The sequence below is a fragment of the Protopterus annectens genome, chromosome 4.part0 (assembly GCF_019279795.1).
Source record: "Protopterus annectens isolate FY-2018-M chromosome 4.part0, PAN1.0, whole genome shotgun sequence".
NCBI classification, from domain to species: Eukaryota; Metazoa; Chordata; order Ceratodontiformes; family Protopteridae; genus Protopterus; species Protopterus annectens.
The window spans coordinates 1,193,405,409-1,193,423,982 of NC_056733.1; positions in this window are offsets into that span (position 1 = coordinate 1,193,405,409).

Consider the following 18,574-nt stretch of genomic DNA (forward strand, 5'->3'; position numbering starts at 1 on the left):
TAACAGACAGGAGGGGGATGTGCCTGACCTGACTATAGACTGTAAGTGCTGTCATACTGCATTTGGAGTAATGTTGGTTTAACAGTGATTGTCTGGATACACCTGTTGTACATGTCACAATACCTGCCATGTCAGTTCCATGTATATGAGGAATCCCTATCTGCAGGGTCATCTGCAGACTGGGCAGTGTTGTGCCTTTGGTTTTGTGTGTTAGCCATGGTGCATCTATCTGTGGAATGCAGAAGGTAGTGTGAGGATTGCAGTCTGTAGAAGGTGAAGGCCATGACAGTTACTGACTCCATATCCCTCATAAGACATATGTTGCAACAAACCCCGTTACAATGGTAAATGTATGAGGTTATCACAGCAACATGTCTATACTGGCCCTGTGTATGTGCTGTCAGACACACCTCTGTCAACCGTTGTACAGATGATGTGCATGAAGTGGTGCATATGTGCTTTACACCATAAATAGTGTCATCATGTCTGCTGACAAGGCAGTTATATATCAGATTGCTACACATGTCATGTACAGTAGGGGTCATATTACATGACATAACCTGGACAATCTGTGGATGTTTGTACAGTACTGAGGTCTGTGTAGTGATGGTGAATGTCAGCAGTGTGTGTATTGCTAATATGTACTTTAGCCTGTGTACAGACTGTGGTGGATGTAATTGCTCTAGCTCCCCTTCCATGTAATGTTACATGCTGTCCCGCTGTATGGTACCGTTTTGCGGTACATGTTTGTATGGCCATACACACACATGTCCCATACCACAGACAGCTATCAGACCAAACTGTGTAGCAGCCCAGTATATATAGGGCATTCTTTGAGTGGCACATATGAGGATGGTGTCGAACAAATAGTCCATATGCTGTAATGTTATGCTAGCTTACCATGTGTGGCTGTGTTCACATTGGTTGTGGTTATACACTGTCACACAGGTGTGTCTTACCCTGTGCTGTGACATGGCTGTTGAACCTGCTATATATGCAGGTACATGTGCATTCCCCCATAGGAGATATAGGCCAGTGTTGAGCCAGTCTGCATGTAACCTGCACAGTGCATTGTGACATGCCTAGCAGCATAGTGTACTTACCCAGTAAAATGTCATGTGCTAATACATGACAGATGTACTGCTGCCGAGCCTCACTTAAAGGTCATGTATGTCAGACAGAGCAGTGGGATGCTGTACAGATGTATGTCAATATCTAGTGGGGAGTATGTGTCCATGGCACCCCTGTACCAGCATTCATTATGTGTCATGCCACACAGGAGTGTGTGAATCCAAAACCTATGGTGGCAAATGTATACATGTTGTTATGTGTTCTACCCATCTACATGGTTGTCTACATCCATAACATCAGGCCTGGAACACATGTTGTCCAATAACGGATTATGTGTAAACCTCTGGACTGTACAGGGTGTGTCCAAAGTTCCACATATTACATGCTAGCGGCGGTACTCTACAATGAGTTCTTTAGGATGTCTGTCACTTGGCAATGGACACATGTTATGAACAGATGTCACCTTCCACACACACCATGTCTGTGAAGACAATCCCAATGACAGTAGCAATAGTCTAGTAATGTATCTTCTATACATACCTGACATCCCCTTGCACTATGACTTTGGGACTATAGGGGCTGGGGTAGGGCTACACACCAAGTCCAGGACATGTGGTGGAAATATATGTACATAGACTTATCCAGATAGCCATATGTATATATATATATATATATATATATATATATATATATATATATATATATATATATACATATATATAAATATATATGTTTACACATGTGTACTACTTCCAATTAACACTGTCATGGCAACCACCCACTATAAATCCCTACAGCATGTGGGTGTGGTCCCTTTACATATCCTGTGTGATGGACATCCTTCCTGTTCATGGGCATCAGTGTTACAGATAGCAGGTAGCAATACCTCTTACAGGAGAACCTGCACACTTAGAGCGGCCACATATTTGAAGAAGGAGCAGGAACTATGCACAGACTGTGAGTAGAGTTGTATTATGCTTTGCATAGTACCAGTGTTACAGGGTGTGTGTGTACATACTAGTGTACCTTGGAATACAGTCTGTCTGCACAGCTCACTACTGTGGGCCTATCCTTTCAATGGACAGAAGTATGCCGATCATGTGTTGTCCATCCACCACACAAGTCCTGTGTCGGATATTACACTGGCAGTGTGTGCGTTGCATGCAATCAGTCCATGGCTACAGCCATTTCCCTGACTAAGGGTATGTTGCAGACTATCCTGTAACATCAGCATCTTGCTTAGTGTATGGCAACAGTGTTCCACAAATGTCCCAGTGTTCCAGCATCTGTCCTCCATCTACATACCAAGATTTGCACATATGTGATGCTGCTGGGGGTTGTTCTGTAGTGAGCTGTGAGTATATCACACTGTCATTGCTGCCATTATTGCACTACTGTTGTATCCCCCACACATACAGTGGGGCTAGGGCCATATATGTGTTGGCATCACCTACACAATACATGTGTGAACGTATGCACTCCAGAAGCCTGTGCATTTAACAGTGGTATATGGGCCTGTATTATTGTGTGTAGATGGGGAGCACCATAAATGACCTAGGCTGTTGCTAAATGTGGGGGTAGCAGGTGTGGGCTGCCACAAGGTAACTGGATGTACAGTGCCATATACTTCACCTATAGTGACATTACTTACATGAATTGGGGTACTGCAAGCCTACTGCCCCCTGCCATGCAGACTGTCCTGTTTGTCGGTGTGCTCGTGAGGGTGGCAGTTATGCCTTGCTGAGTACCATTTGCAACCAATTAGACCAAAAAAAGGTCTTTACCTCGCTCCTAGTGAGTTTGTACAGAGTGTAGATAGAGGCTGCTGAACTACACACCTGCAGTACATACTGTTGATTGTTTGGTATCCTGTGGGCCAGTCTGTCTTCACTATTGTACAATTTGAAGGGATTGGCCTGGACAGCAACAGTTGTGAATCTTTCCAGACTGCTGTAGTAGTTTATATGGTTGTCAGTATCCGAGCAGCTATATGACATGGAATATAGGACTGTTATAGTACACAATTAAAGGATTCCCATGTCTGCAAACCTGTGTGTGGTGTCTTTCCTAAGGTCTTTGTATGGGTATATGTTGCAGGCAACTATTGACAATTGTATGGGTGGCCCATACAGTGTCCAGTTGTTCAGGTGTTAACAGTAGGCATAGTGGCCATTCCATATTGTGTGCAACTTCTACATATGTATCTTCCTGTACATATGTTTGCGTGTGTATGTGTAGTCACATGTATATATATATATATATATATATATATATATATATATATATATATATATATATATATATATATCTATATATATATATATATATATATATATCTATATACACACATACATATATATGTATATCTGTATCTGCATATCTGTGTCTGTGTATCTGTATCTTGGGGATGTTGATGGCTTCCACATAGTACATGTCCTATGGGAGGCAGACTGTACTTGGTAGTGTATTGCAGGGCGCACGTGTTTGGCTGTAGGGGGATGCCTATCCATACAAGACATATAGTATGAGAGGCCTCTCAACCCCAATAACGGTGCATGTAGACATATGTGTATTTGTCAATCTGCCACTGCTATGTACAGATGTTTGGCCATATATACCTCTATATAGATATATATATATATATATATATATATATATATATATATATATATATATATATATCTGCTAACATATATATGACTATGTTCATATATACCTACATAGATACATATCTGCGTATATATATATATATATATATATATATATATATGCTAACATATACATGACTATGTTCATATATACCTACATAGATACATATCTGCGTACACATATGTAACGTGCTGTGTATACGTAGACATATAGGTGTAGATGCATATATGTGTCAATTTAGGCAAATGCATGTATATATGTGCATATATATTGATATATATGCATATAACTTTAGAAATGTATATATATATATATATATATATATATATATATATATATATATATATCTACATCTTTTTAGATATTAATATATTTACACACACATGCACCTAGATGTTGGTATATATTCTCTGTACTGTTGCATGACTGGACTGGATGATATGTTTCTGAAAACATAAAATATCTTTGTATTTGTCATGGCTTAGTGGTAAATCACTTTAGCTATGGAGTGCAGGGTCCTGGGATTGAGCCTAGCAGAGGTGGTTTATTTTGTTGCTAGGCAGAACAAAGACCATTGGATACGGAGTGATTAAGGCACTTTTAAGCAGTTGTGAGTGGGTGTGCTCAGGTTTGCGCGACGGTAAGCACTGCTAACCCCTGGTTACACTTCCTTATACTGAGTACCATTATCTTTGCTTAATCTGTGTAGGCGATGCTTGCTCTCATGCAAACGCACTTAAACACGCTTACTACTGCTTGTATAGCTTACACCTAAGGGTTAAATGTATATCCAACCCAGGTAAGCCTCAATGCATAATTAATTACCCATGGTTCTAAGTTCCCCAAACACCCGCCTCTACACTTCACTGACACAGCAGTCATACATTCTGCAGTTGGAAACATGGTGTAACCACACCACTACACATTGGCCACTCCCTACTCCTCTGGACCCATCCCATAGGTTGACTCACGCCAAGCATCCTCAGACATCCCAACCTTTTAGTCCACACACATTGGTGAAATGAGTTACCACTAAGACACTATTCCCAGTTTTTGGGTTGTCCAACCTGGGACAAACATGTCTTTGTTTCAAGATTAGATTTAGCGGGTCAACATTGTTGCTCCTACTGGTGGTAATCTGCCAGTATTTCAAGAAGCAATGTTTTAGTCAGCTCTCTGCCCATCCTCATTCCCCTGTTCTGTGGTACAGATGACACAGGGTGGGCATTTTGATGCAACTGCTCTTGTCCTACCACCTGTGGGACAGTGCTATAATGGTTGCTTTTATTAATGACACATGTCTTTCTGTCCAAGTCTTGATATAACCTAAGACAAAAGTGCTACAGGGATACAGGGGTTACCAGTGTTTTTCTTTTGATAAAATTGTACATGCTTATTTTGTCAAACCGTTCATTCTAACTTACATATATATATATATGTATATATATATATATATATATATATATATATATATATATATATATAAAATATACATATGTACATTTGTATCTACATACACACACATACATGTAGATATGTAAATGCATTTCCTGTACTGTGGTATGACTGTGCAGGATGCTATATTTGAGGTAACATCATATTAGTTCATGTCTGCCATGACTTAGTGGTAAATCACATTGGCTGTAGTGTGCAGGGTCCTGTCTTCAAGCCTTGCAGGGGCAGTTTATTTTGTTGCTGGGCAGGACAAGGGCCATTGGATACAGAGTGGGTAAGGCACTTTTAAGAAGTTGTAAGCGGGTGTGCACGGATTTGCGAGATGTTAAGCAGTGGTAACTTTTGGTTACAGTTCCTTACACTCAGTTACCTTTTTGATTGCTTCACCTGTGTAGGCAGTGCTTACCCCTGCGAAAACAGGCTGAAACCCGCTCACTGCTGCTTACAAGTGCTTACTCCTGCTTACCCCTGTGCTAATTTCTTTAAAAGAAATGAAAAAAGGGGTGATAGGAAAGTGGTGAAAAATGGGCACAAAGAGGGAAGGACAGTAGGCAAGGTAGCTAGGGATGGGCAGGAAGGGTGTAGGGAAGGTCCATAGCTGTCCATTTCTTCTACAGCAATGGCTGTGCATATGCAATGAATTTGGAAGTACATTTGGACACTCAAACCCCTGAGAGAGGGGGGAGGAAAACAGTAGTATGTTGTGTTGCCAATTAGAAATCTTTACATATGTCCAGTGGACACGTGTGTGAAATGGACAGCTATGCATGGGCGTGCTTTTTTTGCGGGAACAGATTGCCCTTTTCTTCTTTTATTTTTATGTGAGAGTGGGATGTTGGGGAAGGAGAGTAGGTATGATCAGGGAGGATATGTTGGGTAGGATGACAGACAAGACATACAAGATGCGTATGGGGTGGTATATGACACATGTGGGGGGAAACACCTTGGATGAGGAGGGGTGTTTGGAAGTCACTTTGCTTAATCTGTGTAGGCGATGCATACCCCCGTGCAAACACACTTAAACACACTTACTGGTGCTTATATATGCTTACTACTGCTTATTTCTGCTTAAATCTGCTTAATAGTGCCTTATTCATTATGACACTAACACTTTAATTAATTAAATTAAGTAAACATTTAATGCAGTACTCCAGTTCACATTTACATGTTATTATGTATGTTATACAGCAAAAGGATGTTAAAATATGTTCATATACACATTCCACATGGAAAATTATATGTGCTGCAGTAGGATTTGAACCACGAATGCCTGTTGGTGTTGCGGATGCCCTGAACACTACACTATTGACAATAACGTTGATTCTGCATGTGTTTTTCTATTTGGATGATTTTGACATGTAAGCTATGCAAAGCAAAAGGTAGCGACGTGCAAACAAGCTCCGCTTTGCTTACACATTCAATAACGAAGAGATACAACAGTAACATAGGGACACAGGGAATTTAAATGTAATAGTTCTAGGGACAGAGGCTCAACATTCAACTATGTGCTTGTGTGTTTACACCTTTGATTTTATTTCAGTGTTCGTGGACACTCTTGTATGCTTTGCATACATTTCTGTACCCACAGACACTGACATAGTGCTTACTATTAGAGGCAGGCTCTAATAGTGAGCAATGTAGGTTGTGCAACTGTGGGGGGCATGTTTAAGCCTCTGTAAAGCACTTAAACATGCCCGCTGCACTTGCACATGTTTCCTGTGCACATTGAGGGTGTGGCTGCTCGCCTTCATAAATATTCATATGGTGCTGCTGCACCATCTCTGAGAAGGACGCTCGGCGTAAGGCTAAAACTGTCCTTGTGCCAAGCTTCATGAATCTGGGGCTAATTTTCCAGAGTTTATTGTGATTCAAAAGCTTGTTTTTTTCACATATTGTACTTATTTGACTGCCTGCACTTTTAAAAAGTTGTTTTTTGTTTAAATAATTTGTTTAACTGTTGTACGCTTCACACTAAATTGCGTACCCTTTTCTGATCGTTTGTAGTCGTTTAAAGCTGTTTAAAGTGTATTTTTTACTGTTTTTGCCTTATCTTTTCAAAAAAAAAAAAAAAAAAAATTCCTTGTTTCCTGCCTTTCAAAGCTAGTATAGTCCAGTTTTCAGGCTAGTGCTGAATTCAAGGCTGTGTTACAAGTTTTTGAGTTGCCCATACCTTACTTGGATAGAAGGAAGTTTCTCTGTTCACCTGTGAGAGAGGGGAGCTTTGAGCAGCCTATCTGTCCCTGGAGGAGTGGTTTCAGCCCAGAAGTTAGTAGTTTATTGGCCATTTTGGGCTAATTTCGATCTCTTTCATTTCCCTGCTATAAAAACCACGTTTGCATGGTTTTGTGCGCTGGGCAGTACCGGTTAGCTAGGGTTAAATTATTCCCAGCTCCACTAAGTCTCCTCTTCAGTTTTTCCCTTGAGACTAGTCTAACTCTCAACCTAAGCACTCAGAAAGCATCCTACAGACCAGCACTTGCTCAGACCTAATAGCAAGCACTAATATACCCTGACACTTGATTGCCCAGCAGGGCAAGGCACTTTATTCACCCCTCACAAACCAAGTGACTAAGCAGCTCACCCTACTATTCAAGCACGACAAAAGGGCCATTTCAGGTGTACTCTCCAGTCCAGCTGGTGAATCTGGGTATCCTGAGGAAATGTTACAACTGCCTCATGTACACAGACAACCCTCTCCTCCTACCACAAAACACTAACATATGCGAAAGATGCAATTATACAGCCAAACTGGAGGCTAAGCTGTCTCCACCCAAGACTGGAACAGACAGTCAAGAGAAGGTTAAGACTTGCACCACACCTCCAGCCACACATAGACCTACTAAACCAGCACTGGCAAAAAATACACATAAATACACAAAATCATACTCGGAGGCTCTAAATAAAAACCTGCAAAAGCATCAGAGACCTCCAAAGCAGACACCCAAACAGCCTGCACCTCCCATCACAAACCAGACAACACATAAAACACAAAATCAGTGTGCCGCACAATCACAGCCCTTAAGGCAAAATAGCATACCTAACACACTAGTAATAGGTGACTATAGTCAGGCAGACTGACGTCGCACTCATTAGGCTGGACAAGCAGAAGGTTACTGTTAGCTGCATGTCGGGAGCCAGAATCTGCCACATAACACAAGCACTCAGGTCACTCCAGAACAAGTACAAATATGACTCGGTCAATGTTCATGTTGGTGTGAATGACCTGAGACATACCTTCCTGGACTACATGAAAAGAGACATGGAAGAGCTCACTGATTATGTAGCCCAGGCTGGTATGACCCTGATCCTAAGTAGCATCCTGCCCTGTCCAAGAATGATACCTCAGTATAAAGAAAAAATGATCAATTTCAACAATTGGCTAAACTTCTGGTGTCATTCATGGGGATCCAGTGTCTGTCAGCCTGGGACGACATGCTTGACAAGCTAGGTTGCTTCACAAGAGACGGTTTGCACCTGTCACCCTAGGCTTTTGAATACTGGCCAAGGATCTTGCTGCCCCCATAGTGCCTTTTTTAAGCAAGGCTCAAAAGTCAAACCCACCTCAATAAACAGCACAATTAACAAAAAAATGAAGGTTATGCTACTCAACGCCAGGAGTTTCAATCTCAAAATGCACTAGCTGGAAGCACTCCTCAGTATGGAGAATGTTGACATCTGTGCAGTAACTGAAACCTGGTTCAATGATCCAGAGAGCACATCAGCACTACTGGGCTACAACTCATACCACACGTTTCGGCCACAGAACACAGACCGAAACACAAAAGGAGGGGGTGTATCCATATTCATCAAGGATGCCTACACTTCCAGGTTAGTGGCGCAGCATGATACCTCTGAGATCATCCATGTGCAACGAACATCGGGCAAATCTGTAATGCACATTGTGGCCTGCTACAGATCACCCTCCATGACCCAGGACCACCACTCCACCTTTCTGGAGACACTGGAAAACATGAAGGTCCTACCAAACACCCTGATATTGGGCAATTTCAATTGCTCTACCATTAACTGGGAAAACTACTCGAGTACATACTCCCAGGTCCAGTGCTTCCTGGAATTTATCAACTCAAACTCCCTGGATCTGCTGGTAAACTCCCCTACCAGAGGTGAAAACATATTGGACCTGGTCATCACAAACATGGGCGACAGGTGTTCCACACCAGAGGTCAACCCGTCACTGGTTAGATCAGACCATAAACTAATCACTCTGGATGTCCACACCCCACCACCACCCCCAACTAAGGAAACCACAGTAAAAAACTTTTCTAAAGCAAACTTCACCTTACTTAAGAAAGAGGCGGTAGGTTTCACAGCCCCCACGCTAAAGGATAATGCTGCCCAAGATGCAGAAACCTTTACAAATGCACTCTATGAGCTCCTACAAAGATGCATGGATCGTGCCATCCCTAGCAGAACCAAGATTCACTCCTCTAACAGAAGGAAACCAGTCTGGTGTACCCCTGCCATAAACAGGCTATACAATAGAAGAAAGAAACTAGTTCAGAAAAAAAGCAAATCCCAAGAAGGAAAGACATCCTTGATCAGTATCAGTAAGAAACTAAGGTCCCTCATAAAATCATCCAAGGCTAACTTTGAAAGAAAAATAGCCAAGGATTCAAAAGATAACCACAAAGCCTTTTTAGCTATATTAAGAATCTAAGTGGCAACTCGCACATATGCACTGAACTAGTGCAAAATAACACAAAATATACTGAACCTACTGATATTGCCAACATCCTGGCAGATAGATTCAGTGCAAACTTCACCCTCCTCTCACCCCCAAAAGGGCCCACAACAAAACCGGAAAAGTGCAGTGTCCTGGAAATAACAGACACACAGGTGAAAATAGCCCTTTCAAAAGCCAAAAACACAGCATCGATGGGGCCAAATGATGTCCCAGGCTGTGTCTTGCACGAACTACAGAACGAACTAACTCCCCACTGTTCAACCTCAGCCTCTCCACAGGCTATGTGCCCATAGAATGGCGCACAGCAATGGTTATTCCACTCCACAAAGGAGGGGCCACAACTGACCCTGATAACTATCAGCCCCATAATCCTGACTAGCCTGGTCTGCAAGGCTTTGGAGCGCATCATCATGGAACTCATTAACAAAGACATTGGGAACCTCCAACACTTGACCTGACTCAGATCGGCTTTGTTAAGGACAGATCATGCCTACTAAACCTGGTTGACTTCTTTGAGACAGTCACCAAGGCCATAGAAGAGGGAAAGGTTGTTCACACAGCCTACCTTGACCTAACTAAGGCTTTCAACACCATTCCCCACTCGGGTATTACAGAAAAACTCACCAGCCTGAACATAAACCCCAACGTCATGAGATGGGTTGCCAACTGGCTTACAGACAGAACTCACACGGTAAGAATAGCAGGCTCCAGGTCCAACTCTAAACCAGTCACAAGTGGTGTCCCACAAAGCTCTGTTATGGGACCCCTACTGTTTGGCATATACTTCTCAGAAGTACAGGCAAACACAGGAGGACTATGGCTAACCAAGTTCACTGATGACTGCAAACTGGGAGCCATAATTGACTCTCCTGCTGACATGGACATCCTCCAAAAGGGCCTTACTGGGACAGACACCTGGTGTCAAAGTCATGGCCTCAAGCTAAATGCCAACAAATGCATAGTCATCCCGTTTGGGAAAAATAAAACACCCACGAATTACCACATAGGTGGCAGCCCCCTTACTACAGAAGAGGTAATAAGAGATCTGGAGACCCAGGTAGATAGTAATCTCTCCTTTGACAATCATATTGCCAAAGTAGTTAGGAAATCCTTCTATGTGGCCCATCTAATTACTAAAGGGTTTGCATCTAGAAATAAAGAGGTTATAGTGCCCCTCTAATCATCACTCATCAGATCTATCATAGAGTACAATGCCCCATTTGGGATGTACCTCACAAGACACTTCCAACAGCTGGAGAGACCACAAAAGTACCTCACCAAGAGGATTACTGGCCTCAAACATATGTCCTATGCAGCCCGACTGAAAAAACTCTGGCTCTATTCAGTAGCATATCGCTTACTCAGAGGTGATCTCTGCCTGACTTACAAAGCCATGTCCAACTCAGAATTGATGGACATGCTCCACCTAAAGAAATCCAAGTCACTGTGAGCCACATGCTCTAATGAGCTAAAACTCGCCACAACAATAAATAGAACATGCTGGAGGGATAGATTCCTGTCACAGAGACTCCCAATGCTTTGGAACAATATTCCAAACTACATTAGCCAGAGCCCCTCACTAACACTCTTCAAGAGAAACCTTGATGAGTGGATGGGTAACAGAAAATACATCCCTGGGATCACTTCATTGGCTCCGCTTGACAGAGGATCAGTTAATTAATCAATAGGGTGGCAAAAGCTGACACACTCTGGCTAGGCTTATAAATGTCCTCGGGCAGATAGCCTAGTGCCTACCTATGAACCTATGAACTTAAGGAAGAAGAAACACAGAAAGAACTGCTTCTTAAACAAAACACTTGGTTGGTTAATAAAGTAGATGACTTGGAAAATAGGGAGAGGAGAAATAACATCAGGATTTTCAGATTAACTGAAAACATAGAAGGTGAGGATATTATTTCCTTTTTATCAAGCTGGATCCCTGACTTTTTAAATTTAAAAGAAGGACTTTCCTTTAGCATTGAAAGGGCACACAGAGCTCTTGGGAAACCTGCCACCAACTCAAACTCTCCTCCTAGGTCAATAATCATCAAATTTCTTTCATACTTGGACAAGGAACTGATTTTAAGATCTGCTTGGAGAAAGGTACCTCTGAAATATAAACAGAGCCTGATAAGATTTGATAAAGACTATTCATCTAGAATAATGGAACAAAGGAAAAAAGTGTGGCCAATGATAAAGTTTCTGAAAAAAATAACATCAAGGCATAACTTGTATATCCAGCTAAGATAAGAAGAATACTGTATGCCAACGAGATGAGGACTTTTATTGACTTAGAGGAAGCCTCTTCATTTATTAAAGTTAATAATGTGATTACTTTACCAGAAGATATGGATTGGATGTCACCTTCTCTCAAGAGAACAAAAGAAACAAATGTCTGGACAGATGTCAAAAAGAAGAAGCAAATGACTGATACTGTTACAGCCAAATCTTTCAAAGCATCTACTATGATATGAACTGTTTTAACATTACTTTAAAAGACCAATTTTACTGCTTGGAATTTTAAAACAAAGGTAACTAACTACTGAAATCTGTATCTATATTTTTTGAAAATAGATGACACATGAGAGTTTCATTACCTTAGGTATGTAAAACAGGGTACTTTTCTTTCACAGAAGGAAGGTTATATAGCACATAAAATATTTATACAATAAATCAACATGCATAGTATATGTGTATTTTCTCTTTTCTTTCTCTCTTTTCTCATTATTTATTTTAACTGCATCTTGTCTCCCTTTCTAAATTCTTTCCTATTTACTATACTTATATAGTCTGTATATATTTAATAACTCACTATCTATACATAGATAAATGTTCTTCTTTTGGCTTTTCCCGGTTAGGGGTCGCCACAGCAGAACTCTGATCCACTAATGATTGGCAGTAGATTTTTATGGTGCCAAGGTGCTAGCTCGACACCCAACCTTCAAAGAAGGCACACCCATTTACACGTCTTTTGAATGCCACTCAACCATGGTGAGGACATGCAGACTCCGCACAGAAGCCGCTCCAGCTGAGAATTGAATGGGAGAACCTCTTGTTGTGAGGTGACAACGCTACCGCTGCACCACCATGGCTGTCACATCTATACATAGATAAATAATAGTCTAAAATAATCTAGTTTTAAAGGTAGACTAACTGGAATAGTGAACTTAATTGTTATTATAATATTTATTACATTAATGATGATTAACTCTGAAATGTTCCATTCATGATGTACATATGTCCTTTGAAATATTTCCTTTTAGTATTAACAAATATATATATATATATATATATATATATATATATATATATATATATGTATCTATATATATATATATATATATATATATATATAAAGGAAGTTAAAATGCACTTTTGGTTAAGAAAAGTGAAGCTTTCTTCACATTCTATTTGCATTGCCATAGCAACAGTAAACAATTGCTGCAGTTTCTAAGGACACTGTTAACCTGCAAAGTGCATTTAGCCTCACAGATAACAAATAATAAGAAAAAAGTAATGTCGTTTAGTTATTAAAATGAAAAACAACCTAAGCAAGGTAAAATAAATACATAATAGGACTATTTGTAAATATTTTATGATTTATCCTCAGGATTACATATTCCTGGAAACACAACTGAAATGTTCCCAAAATACATGTGCACTTAAATGTAGCTGCTTGATTAAAAAGTTTTACTCAGTTTAACATGCTGATTCCACAAGCTGTCTGCACTGTTAAAGTTACATTTTATATGTTACTTGAAATTGACAGTCTCTAGAGCACATGAAAAGATACATATTACCTTTTGCAACATGTTATCTTTGCAGTTACTGCACACTCTGTACAAACTCACTTGACAACTGATAGCTATTCATTTAAAATATCAGTTTAAATATTAAATGTGCCCTTGAAATCCTATTGACATTTTGAAAAAATATAATCTGAACTCTAAAATGAATGACTTGAAAGAAGTGAAGTAATGCATAGATTTCAAAGACTGTTCTTGACAATACAGTTGTTTGTCTTTTCGGCTTTTCCCGGTTAGGGGTCACCACAGCAGAACTCCGGTCCGCTAATGATTGGCAGTAGATTTGTATGGTGCCAAGTTGCCAGCCCGATGCCCAACCTTCAGTGAAGGTACGCCCATTCACGCATGTCTTTTGGAGGCCACTAGACCGCAGGGAGGACATGCAGACTCCACACAGAAGGCACTCCAGCCATGAATCGAACCGGAGAATCTCTTGCTGTGAGGCAACAACGCTACCGCTGTACCACCACGGCTTACGTTCTTGACACTACAGTATAAGTAAAAATGTATATTGACAAGGAAGTATTGAAATGTTTTAGTCTTCCAGTTAAAATAGCTTACTGTCAACATTATGCGATATCAGAAAGTTTGAAGAGCTAGGAAATTGCTATTTGTCTTTATAATGATTATTAGACAGATTTTAGACTCTGCTTTGTTTAATGAATTGTGACACATGTTTATGAGGAAAAGTGGACACAGTTACTCACAATGGACTACACATTCCTGGAAACTCACATGAAATGTCCCCAAATTACTTGTGAACTTAAATGAAACTGCCTGATTAATAAGCATAACTTATAACAACCTGAATCCATAAGTTATCTGGTCTATATATGCTACATTATATATGTCACTTGCATATGACAGTCTCTAGAGCACACAATAAAATACATATTATTTTTGCAACACTCTATATTAGCACTAACAATACATTCTAAACTAACTCAATTGGCAACTGACAAGTTATTTATTTGAAGCATCAGTCTAAATATTAATTGTGCCCTTAAAATATTGTTGCCGTTTTGACAAAACAAAATCTGAATTGAAAAAGGAATGATTTGAAGAAGTGAAATACTGTACAGATTTCAAAGACAGCTATTGACACTACAATAAAAGTAGAAATGTATACATTCAAGGAAAAATTGAAATGTTTTACACTTTTAGTTAAAATAGCTTATTGTTAACTTTTTGCTTTATCAGAAAATTTAAAGAGCTAGGAAATTATTTCTAATTTGTCTTTATAATGTTTACTAAAGCGATGTTAGTCATTGACTTGTTTAATGGATTGCGAGTCATGTACAAGACTGACTACTGAATGTTATTTCTGTTTACCTGTGTTTGCTGAATTTCTTTTATTAGTACTGATTTAAAACATGGGAAAGAAAGGGAAGGGAAATCTCTGTTATTGGTCAAGAGAGGAACAACATAAGAGTATTTTAACTGCTCCAAGAACTCTTTAAGATGCTCTAAACACTATTTGATTAATACTTACCTAAGGTAAGTCTTGATTACCATATAGGTACCTACACATTCATTCTAGACCTAATGTGATTACCCATTCTGGAAGCAGGAGGTGCCCTATGCAGGGTGGGAATTGTCAGGGTGATCATAGTTCATTCTTAGACTCTGCTTTGTAAATCTATAAATATGTAAAAGCACTGCACGCTAGAATGTAGGGCGCCTCTACTTAGAGTCAGGATACCACTGATAAGCCATGCCTTTTCATAAGTGTAAGTTGAAGTTGGCGAGCTGTAGAGTGGGAAAGTAAAGGAAGACAGTACATCTACAGTAAATTCATATTTCATTGGTAATCACTCATTGTCTCCTACAGAGTCTTTTTAGTCAAATTATTTTAGTAATAATCTATTTGTTGTTGACTTATTTAGTGTATGCTCCTCTGTCACATTTAATTTATCCAAAATTATATATCTGACATGTTTGGGATCTCTTAAGGGCAACTAAATATTAGATATTTTCTAAGTCAACATAATAATTGTTTACACTACTAACATTCCATCCTGATATATAAAATACTATAGAATAATAATAGAATAATATAGAGTGAAGTAAATAATCAGCACCACTGGAAAATAAATGGCACTGATCACCAATAAAATAGAAAATGTCAATGAACAATAAAATAGGCTCAGTGACAACCTCTGGCAGTCAATAGCAGTTACCATATAGATGTCTATTCAGACCAAGTAATGTCCACTCTATAGTTCAAAAAGGAATCTCAAAAAATTCAAGTAAAAACCCTTTTTGTTTTCGAATAAAGGGTTTTTACCTGAAGGTTTTGTGATTCCTTTTTGAAATATAGAGTGGATATTACTTGGTCTGAATATACATCTATATGGTAACTGCTATTGACTGCCAGAGGTTGTCACTGAGAATAATATAGAATTTCATATATCTTTTAAGAAAATTCTCCATATAATAATTTAACATATGGAGCTCAGTTGATATTGTTGGATAAAGGTATGAGTGATAATCCAATAGATCTATCTTTATCTATTGGATTAGGAATGACTTTCAATCCATGTTTAATGGGAAATTCATATTTACTTGTATTTGATACTTTTGAATTAATGTTTTATAGAAGTACTTTTTTAAAGCCTGACCAGAATTTTACCCTACTTGTATTTAAAGCAGAAAGAACATTAAATTACACTCCCAAGTTTGCACACATAAAAATAACATTCAATGTTATCAGAGAATATGGTATAACTACTATAACCAAAATAAAATAAAGAAGCAAAATGATTCTTCCAACAATAACTTGAAATGGATTTAATATTCTTATCATTAAGATAAAATACTAATGGCTTAAATAATGTAAATAAAAGATCAAACTTACTAAAATATTTAAATCTAAATAAGGCACAAGTAGTATTTCTCCAGGAAACGCATTTTAAGACTAATGATAGCTTTATTTGGAACCCTAAGGACTATACAGTCTTAGCTCAATCCTCCTATAGAACAAAGACAAAGGGAGTATCAGTTCTCTGGAAGAAAAACATAATCACTCCAAAAGGTATTCATAAATATGAAGACAAAGAAGGTCTACTTGTGTTTGTTATAATTACATTTAATAACAGAATATGGACCTTAGCTAATCTATATTGATTCCCAGGAATGGCTAAAAAACACCTATATTTTATTTCCAACAATTATAAAGGAAATTTTATACTGGGAGAAGACTTTAATTCATAGATTAGTACTAGCCTAACTGCCCTTGTGAGCCATTTTAAGTCTAGCCAATTATCTCTTGTGAGACTCAAACTGTGCACCTTGTGTTTGTAAGGCAAACACCTTAACCATTAGGCCACCCTCCCAATCTCTTTTATTTGAGAAGCTTCTGAAACCACCAAGAAGTCTTTTTGCATAACAACTATTTCAAAATCCTTAAACAAGATGGATTAATTCATTTCATTTAACAGATACTTTTAAAGTAAAAGATGATAAACCCTTTTTATTTTCCCATAAAGACCATAGATTTGGAACACAAACCAGAATAGACAAATTATTCATAGTTCAAGATTTACAAACAAAAATCCTCAACTTCTCAATAGTTCCATGCCCCTTCTCAGATCATGAATCTCTGATAATGAAGCTCCAAATAGAGTTTAAACCTTTAATCCTCTCAACCAGAATTCCATCATATATCACGAAAATTAAAGAATTTAGACCCTGGATGTTGTCAGAACTACAATTATTTCTTGAAATTAATAATACAACAGAATTCAGTAGAGTCATGGTTTGGGACTCATTAAAAGTGCATTTATTTGGTAAGACCCTTAGCTGGTACAAACAAAATAGTTAGAGAGTGGGAATCTGAATCATTAGACTTGCAAACCAGACTCTTGACAGCAAAATCTAAAAAAAAAAAAAAAAAAAAAATCAGAATTGTCCAGAAGTCAAAAAAGAAATAGAGTAATTAAATTAAAAATATAATGACATTCTAACACACAAAATGTGTCTATCTTTGGAAAAATTAAAAATAAACTCATTAGCCACCTCCTCTAGATATCTATACAACTTATCTACAAGAATTAAAATACAATCTAAAGCAAATAACATTAGCAGTATATATCTTAAAAAGAAAGGGAAAAAAGTAGCAGATATAGGAGACATCCTTGAAGCATTTCGGTTTCATTATGTGGAACACTTCAAAAAAGAAGATTTAGATACCAACCAAATAAACTTAGATACAAACCTTATCAATATAAAACTAATTCCAGAAAACTTAAAACTAGAGCTACAAAAACCTATATCCTACAAAGAAATTGTTGACAAGATACAAGAAAGTAAATCTAACAAAGCTTCAGGGATAGATGATATAATTACGGAAATTTGCAAATGCCTCCCTTCAAGAGTAATCTCCCTTTTTCATAAAACTTTGCTAGAAGTCCAGTCAGAAGCAAAAATACCACCCTCATGGAAATATTCTCTCATAACACCAATTCTAAAAGATAATAAACCATCAGACCTTTGCACCTCATACAGACCTATATCATTACTAAATAATGATTACAAAATATTCATGTCAATCCTAGCTAACAGAATGAAAATCCCACTTTCAAAGACAATTAGTAATGATCAGACTGGACTTTTATATAACTGGCACACACATTATAATATTAAAAGGATACTTACTCTTATAGATTATGTGAATAAAGAAGATAGAGATGCTTGTAATCGGATTAGACATAGAAAAAGCCTTTGATTCCCTCAACTGGGAATATCTATTTAAAACTTTAGCATTATTTGAATTTCCACCTTCCTTCATCTTATTACTAAAAAAGCATATATATTAATAACTTAGCCTACATTAAATTAGGTCTTTTCACCTCAGAATATATCCATATAATGAAAGGCACTAAAACAA